Source organism: Vipera berus, assembly GCF_964194415.1.
Source record: "Vipera berus genome assembly, chromosome: 2".
NCBI lineage: Eukaryota > Metazoa > Chordata > Lepidosauria > Squamata > Viperidae > Vipera > Vipera berus.
In genome coordinates this window covers 56,805,142-56,813,799 of record NC_138203.1, presented here as the reverse complement: position 1 = coordinate 56,813,799, position 8,658 = coordinate 56,805,142, and the positions used below count along the sequence as shown (strand labels likewise).

Sequence of the window (8,658 nt, the reverse complement as noted above, 5' to 3'; positions counted from 1 at the left end):
ATTTTATTTTATTTTTTTTAAAAAATCTGCCGGACGTGAAATGTGGGAGTGGAGAAAAAAAAAGGTGGAAGGTCGTTTGGCCTGATCCTAGCTCTGGACAGGACTCTCTTCAGGCACCTTGGGTGGCTCTAAGGCTTATTACGGAGCTGAAATGATTCACAGCTGGATGTTTCGGCTATTGTCACTTGGTGGCTTACGAAAACAAAAGGACTCCTGAATGTTTCATGTGGGAATAGCAATAAGAGGAGAAGGGAAAAAAGGCCTTTGGTTCCTGTTGGTTGATTTCACCTAGGTAGGGCTCACCTGACCGCTTGGCTTGAAACAGTGGCAGAGAGTTGGGAACAGGAAATTTCAGATTGGGCAAGTTTTCTGCTGATTTGAAGAATAGGTGGGGAGTGATTCAGTTCTCCTGTATGGAAGGGCTTGAGGCAGGTAACCTACAGGTTCCAAGCAAGGAGAAGAAGAAGAAGTTGGAAGGGACCTTGGAGGTCATCTAGTCCAACCCCCTGCTCAGGCAGGAAGCCCTATACCATTTCAGACAAATGGCTGTCCAGTCTCTTCTTAAAAACTTCCAGTGTTGGAGCATTCACCACCTCTGGAGGCAGGTTGTTCCACTGGTTAGTTGTTCTAACTGTCAGGAAGTTTCTCCTTAGTTCTAGGTTGCTTCTCTCCTTGACCAGTTTCCATCCGTTGCTTCTTGTCCTGCTTTCAGGTGCTTTGGAGAATAGCTTGGCTCCCTCTTCTTTGTGGCAGCCCCTGAGATGGTATTGTTTCAGGTGGCTTTCTCTGATTGGAAACCTTCTAACAGTTGGGTTTCTGGTGTCCTTGAACCCGGGGGTATTTAGAGGACCAGGCTCAGAGAATATAAAGAACCTAAAAGTTCAGCCCTAAGCTACATAAATTCTACAGGTAGTCCTTGACTTATGACCACAATTAAGCTCAAAATTTCTGTTGCTAAGCAAGTGAGTTAAGTGAGTTTTGCCCCATTTTACGAACTTTTTGTCACCGTTAAACGGATCACTGCAGATGTTGTGAATCACAGGGTAGTTAAGTGATTCCAGCTTCCCCCATTGACTTTGCTTGACAGAAGCAGGCTGGGTAGGTTACAAATGGAGATCACATGACCCCAGGACAGTGCAACTGTCATAAATACATGCCAGTTGCTAAGTGCCTGAATTTTGATCACGTGTCCATGGGGATGCTGCAACTCTTGCGTGAAAAATGGTCATAAGTCACTTTTTTCTGTGCCATTGTAATTTCAAATGGTCACTAAATGAATGATTATAAGTCAAACACTACCGATAGTAACATTAGGTTGGCCTAATGTTCCAGAATGGTTGGCCAAGTAAATTGGGCATTTTGAGAGTTTTAGTCCAAACATTTGGAGAGAGGGGCATTAGGCTAAAAAAAATATATCTGGTTTAGAGCTACTATTGTCTTAAGAGTAGTAAGACAACACATAGCTTGTTATTAGTCTATGTCAGTGTTTCTCAGTTTGAACAACTTTAAGATGTGTGGACTTTAATTCCCACAATCCCCTAGTCAACTAGGGGGATTCTGGGAATTGAAGTCCATACATCTTAAAGTCACCAAGTTTCTGTGTATCTGTTAAGTCAGTGAGCCATAAAGTTTTCAAATCTTTTGTATGCTTCCTGTTAGGATTATGTGATTTAGAGTAGCTGCCCCCTTTTCTTACTTCTAGGCCACTTTATGAAGGTATAGCTGTGAAATACAGTTTAAAAATTGTGAAATGCTACTGGAATTCAAGTTAGCATTCTGACGTAATCTGAATCTCCTGGAGTTGAGTAGGTCACCATTTTGCATTGTGCTCATGATTCTCACTCATCATACTAATAAATCCCTGCAGTTTTGAGATTGTAAGGGCAGTATAGACCCACTGGGGTCCTCTCCTAGCTTTTGGTAGCTATGACATGGGTTTTAAATGGAAACAGATGAGGAATCCAATCTCACTAAATTTATATATGGACTGATCTGATCTATGTTTCACAGACTAACACAGCTTAGAAATCTTGCAGCTCTGTCAGTTCTGATTGGCCTGACATTTCCTGGCTTAAAACACATCAAAATAAATTTAAAAATGGATGAAAGTAAATTTGACATATATTTACACATTTAAGTGTAAATTTTCATGCAAGTTAAAAAGATTTAGTTTAATGCAGAAAGAGGGTGGAAAGAATTATACACACTTGTGAAACTATATTTTCTTAAAATACTGACTCACCAATTTTTAGGAGGAATCATAATATGCAAGAACACAATATTACAATTGTGATACAAATTGGATATAACTATTTAAATCATCTTGTTCTAGCAAATACTACCAGATACCAATACTTGGGATTGAACCAAAATCACTGGCACTATTTGCATTATATTGTTATCAAATTAATTTACCAAAAAACATTTATAGTCACATGGCATTAGCTAAATTGGACTAGATCAAATAGTATTTTTTTAAAAAAATATTTTCATTCAGAAGCAAGAGTATGCAATATTTATTTAAAATAAAGATAGAATTTTCAAAAATATTTCAATAAATAGGCAAAGAAAATTACTGAGGTTATACAACTAGTGCTTAGTATAAAGTTAATAAAGATTGAACACATCAGACAAAGATTATTAAGTTATTTTTATGATATGAAAAAGATTATAAATCTTTGAGATCAGTCCCAAAATCTCCACCATGTTGTTATTTGTAAATGCTAAAAGAGAAGAAAAAAATAAGCAGAAAAAATAATCTACTAAAAATAGTATATGTAAGTATTTGGTTTCTCTTTCTCCTTCTTTGCACTTTGATTTACAGTGTTTATAAACATAAACTTTAAATACTGTACTCTAAAAATTTATATTTGTCTTGCTGTGTGATATATATAGTATATAGGAATGGAAGCTATTTTTGCTTAAATGTAGTTATTCTTTTATTATGTATACACACTATTCATTTTGCCCTTGCTGCATATTCTCCAGGTTTAAGTTCCCAAGGCAATGTTTGTTTTCCAGCCAGTGAATACATGGGCAATTTTGTGAATAGCCAATGTGGTGCAATGATTTTTTTTTCTCCACAGTTGCCACTCAGTGAGTTAGGTTGGACTGAAAGACAATGATTGGTCCAAAGTCACACTAGAACTTGGGGGAAAAAATGAATGAAAATTCAGTGCACTCTGCTTTGGCCAGAATATAAACCAATTAAAGAAAAGAAGAAATAAAGCTATTTTAGTAGTCACGAAAAATGGCTACCATGAGAATGGTTGGGCCAGGAAGTCTGGCAGGAGTACATTGCCAGTTTGTCACATTAATTATTTATGGCAAAAATGTGCTATCCTGCTAACTAATACCAATTTTCATGCTAGTTTCATCAAATTAATAGAAAAAATATAATCAACAAATGTAAACAATGGATATTTTATGAAATTATTAAAGGAACTAATTTTTAAAAATATGATTGCCAGATAAAACGGTTGTGAAAAACAACTTGGGCTATTTAATCCACTAACATAATTTTACTAAAGGAAAAGCAGTATAAGTTACAAATCTTAACTTGCATTTTTTGTAGCTTGTTCTTCTGTTGCATTTTCCCCCCCTTAAAGCTACAAGAACTTTTGGCATAAAGACTGCTGTAGGAAACTCATTTTCTCTTACATTGCCCAATATAAATTTATTTAATCTGAAGATTAATCATTCTACATTTTAATCATCCTTTAGTAAGACTTGGTAACTTTCATGCTATCATTTCATTCTTTGTGGGTTTGCTTTACTTTTTGCTTAATAAAGAACTGGGATGCTGGAAAAAGTGCTCAGTTCCCTACTGTCAGTTCAATAAAACAGTCTAAGTGCAGTTATCTTTATCTTTGTTATGAATGATTTACTGTGTTCACATGAATTCCATCTAAATATGTATCTTCCCTTAGGAAGTTGAATGTTATGAACAGCAGATTTACAACAATCCTTAAGATGCTCTCCATGGAGTAGAGGGTGCAGACTGCCAGCGTTTCGTATAGTATAACCAGGAGCTGGCAAAAGTATATAATGTGTGAAAAACAGTAATTTATTTAGCTTACAGTTGTCTAGAATATGCAAATATTAAATTCCTAAAAAAGACAAAAATGAATTCAAGTTTTGGAGGTGGAAAAGTGTGCATTCATATTCTGGCTTGAAATAGTGGTCATTGTATTAATTATGGATCAGTATAATGGATGTAGATGTTATCCAACATATATGATCACTATCTTTCTGGGAAGACTAGCCCATGGGATCAGGCTGCTTGCCTTCTGCTAGCGTGCCATTTCTATTTTTTGAATGAATTAACTGTCCTACTGTGCAGTATCTCACTGAAGTAATCATGAGTTAAGGCTAAGCAAGTTTTCATTTAACCAAGACTTAAAAAGATTTCAGAAGATGTGCATGCAGTCCCATAGCCTGTTCCACATCATGTAACCACATGTAGGTAAGGACTGCATTTACATATTTATTGATGTTTTGTGATAACTACAGCATTTACTCCATATTAAAAATGCCAGGCCCATTCAAATAGAACATCTTCCTGGAGTAGATGTACCGATTTTTTCCGGATAGGGAAATCATAATATATGATTACTAGAAATCCCTGTGTGATGGAATGTGTGGTTGACCTTGGGGAACAGAGGAAGAAATGTTGCCTAGGAAACAATCAGACAAGAGAGGTACTAGCTCCCAGTGGCTTAACTGTCTGAGATGGAAAGTGGGACGTGTCCTAATGTACCAAGCAGTTAATAGTGGCAGTGGGAAATTTGCAATTTTAGCTTGCAAGATGCTGTTAACTTGGCCCTATAATAAAGTGGAATCCAATCATCTAGACAACCTGTGACCTTGTCATCCTTTGAGACAAAGAAGTCTGATGTGACCAGAATGAACCTTAATTTTTAGGCCAACTATATATTTTTTTCACCCCAATGCTGGATGGTCCTTTGATCAAGTCTAAGACTATATGTCATAAACAGAAAACTAATTGTAGTGGCAAACAAACTTCATTAATAAGTCAATATTTACTTACCTAAACAGATAAATATAATGAGCATGGCTGTGCAACAAAACAATGGGGGCTGAAGTGACTACCATCTTCCTGCCAACTTCCCCATTGATTTTGCTTGTGGGAAGCTGGCAGTGAGCATCGGAAATTGTGATCATGTGACCCCAGGAATACTGCAATGGCCACAACTTCGTGAATAAAACTGGTCTGAACGCCATGAAAATTTAAATTCCACAGGAGTAATGGAAACTAGATTTTTATGCATATGTAGCAGATTAGTAGTATATAGATTTCTCATGCCTATAATAATTTTTCCCTTCTCTCCTGTTCAGCACAGGAGTAGCTTTCTGCTGCCAAACAAATTTTCCCAGTTCAAGCTGATGCGTCTTTCTTAAATATATAAAACCAGCATTAACTTCCTGATATGCAAATCTTAAATGAAAAAAAAGTGAACTAGTAATGTCACAGAAGAATTAATGGAGCTATGAAACATTTCTAAAGAAAAAAGATTCTCTAGAGTTTGGAGTGGTGAACTGCACTATTCCCATTTAATTTTCATTAAAACATTAATGGTTTGATGTGACCTTATGTTTCAAGCTTACAGAATCTTATAAAAGATAAATAGGAAATTGAGCAGTGAATGTGAATGGAAAATCTCAAACTGTGAGCTTTTATTCTGTAAAAAGATCCTGTTACGCAAGTATGAGAATCAATAGTAGCTGTATTATTATGTAGTCTTAATACCCTATGTATTATGGATGCAGTAAAACATATCCCTGAAAAGCAAATGTAGCACAGCTATTCATTCCAGCTATCTATACTCCAAAGGCCCATCTAGACGATTAACAAAATTGCATTTTGCCTTTAGTGTGACATTCTAATCCTGATCTACTACCAGAAGTGTTATCTGTAGAGATGAATGAAAGTCACCACAGTAGTTCCAATCCATCATTGCTCAAGAAACATGATGTCAAAGAAATTTTTAAAAAGTAGATTAATGAAGAAATTGAATGAAAGAGACTTATGAATGAATATGCCCAACATTGAAATGTACTAAGAACAGGTTTATTTCTCCATCCTTAATATTTTGAAATTGTTAGTAGGACCAACCATCAATGTCCTATTTGCCTTTTTGAAAAAAGCTGATGATCTGTGATCATCCTCTAGATTCCTAGGAATATGTCTTTTGATTTGATCCAGGTTTTTCCCCCCTTTGGGTGTAGTGATAAGGATATTGAATTGCAAACGGGGAAACCCAGATTTAAATCTAGAATCATGGTACTCATAGGATGAGACTTTGGATGATGTGGAGTATTAGAACCATTTTATAAAGCTTTGGTAAGACAACTTACTAAGAATAAGAATACTGTCTCCTGTTTTGGTAACTATATTATAAAAAAGATGTTGAGACTCTGGAAAGAGTGCAAAAAAGAGCAACTAAGATGATTAGAGGGCTGGAGACTAAAACATGTGAAGAACAGTTGTAGGAATTGGGTATGTCTAGTGTATGTCTAGTGTGTAGTGTAGTGTAGTGTAGGGACGCGGTGGCTCAGTGGGTTAGGACGCTGAGCTTGTCGATCAGAAGGTCGGCAGTTTGGTGGGTCAAATCCCGAGTGCCGCGTAGCAGAGTGAGCGCCTGTTACTCGTCCCAGCTTCTGCCAACCTAGCAGTTCGAAAGCACATAAAAATGCAAGTAGAAAAATAGGGACCACTCCGGTGGGAAGGTAACAGCATTCTGTGCGCCTTTGGCGTCTAGTCATGCCGGCCACATGACCACGGAGACGTCCTCGGACAAGCGCTGGCTCTTTGGCTTTGAAACAGAGATGAGCACCGGCCCCTAGAGTCGGAAACGACTAGCACGCATGTGCGGGGGAACCTTTACCTTTACCTTTTTAGTGTAGTGAAAAGAAGGACTAGGGGAGACATGATAGTGGTATTACAATATTTGAGGGACTGCCACAAAGAAGAGAGGTCAACCTATTTTACAAAGCACAGAAGGCAAGAAACAATGGAAACTAATCAAGGAGAGAAGCAACCTAGAATTAAGAAGAAATTTATTTTTATTTTTTTTATTTTAATTCCATTTATATCCCGCCCTTCTCCGAAGACTCAGGGCGGCTTACAAGCTTAGAATTTCCTGATGGTGAGAACAATTAACCAGTGAAATGGCTTGCTTTCAGAAGTTGTGGGTGCTCCATGAGTGGAGTCTTTTAAGGAGCGACTGGACAGCCACTTGTCTGGAGCAAGAGGTTGGACTAGAAAACCTTGCTTGAGCAAGAGGTTGGACTAGAAAACCTTGCTTGAGCAAGAGGTTGGACTAGAAAACCTCCAAGGTCCCTTCCAAGTCAGTTATTAACTTTCTCTACTTCAACCAATCTCATGGGTGCGATCTTGTGAAGGGGATCTCTTTGAGCACTTTTCAAGAAATATAGATTATACATATAAGAAAAGACTCACCCTTGAGTCTGCTTTGCCTCAATGTTACCGTCCAATTTCACTCATCCTACGTTTGCATCTTTTTTTTTAGAAGCTGCTTGCCTGCATACAGATATTTAGTAGGTATTCACTTATTAGGTAAATGCTTCTTCAGGGTCTCAGCAATGTGAGGTCCACTCCAACACTTCATTGTAGTTTATCATCAATGCTTAGCCAGTTGCTTATAGAAACATTTAGAATTTACACCTACTTGTAAACTTTCTTTTCTTTCGAGATAGAATTCCTTCAGTTATCAATTATGCAAGCCACTGAGATCTCTTCTTAGCTCACCATATCCCTTCATCTGCTTGCATCAATATGAAGTGTTTTTGCAGCTAGAATGGAGTTGTTTTTCCTATAATTTTCATATAAAATGTTTATTTCAATTTATTTGTTGCTATGATTAATATTAAGTAGGTCCTTCAGTCCCTAGGCTTTTGGCCATCTGATTAGACAAACCTTTTTTTTTTGCAAATAATACACATTATAATGAATTTGATTTCTTCAAAGAATAATGCTTCTTTTTACTGACTGCTTACTCTTTCTGAAAAATAGCTAAAATTAGTCAAATCTATTTTTATCCATCTTAGATGTGGTCACAAGGTAATGCCATCCTGACTAATTTGTCCCTCCTTCAGATATAACAACTATGTATTTTACTCAGAGAAGGCCCATGTAAAAGTAATGATCCTCAGATTGCTCACTTGAAGTCAGCATTTCTTTGTACAGTCATCTGTAGCCTTACTTACCGTACCCTACTCTACCCTACTTTTCCAAGCCATAAAGATTCTTTTTTTTGGCTTATATTATATATTCTTATGATAATTATGAAGGAATTGGGTGGGCACCATGCTCTCTCTTAATAGATTAGAGATAAGGATGTTAGGGGGCTAGAAAATGCTTCAATACTGTTCCATATTCATGCATGTACTCAAAATATCTTGACAGAGATTCTTGGAAGTGCATAAATACACCATTCTTCCTTTTCAAGTATTTATGTATATTTGCAGAAGGAGAAGATTTATAACACTGTACCCGGTCATTGTCACAAATGTATCCTCTGAGTGTTCCTAATTCTCTGTCTCTCTCTGTCTCTCTCTGTCTCTGTCTCTGTTTGTGTGTGTGAGAAAAAGATTAATAGTTTCTCTATATGGACA

At 36.9% G+C, this 8,658-nt stretch overlaps 1 protein-coding gene across 1 annotated transcript in view; it reads right to left on the bottom strand.

Annotated features, from left to right (window-relative positions):
* The window catches only part of GRAMD2B (GRAM domain containing 2B), a 45,706-nt gene extending 45,313 nt beyond the window's left edge, over positions 1 to 393 (bottom strand). Inside the window, exon 1 of the mRNA XM_081320284.1 lies at positions 1 to 393. This exon is cut by the window's left edge and continues 893 nt beyond it. The gene's annotated coding sequence lies outside the window, so the exon portion shown is untranslated.
* Between the last annotated feature and the right edge of the window lie 8,265 nt (positions 394 to 8,658).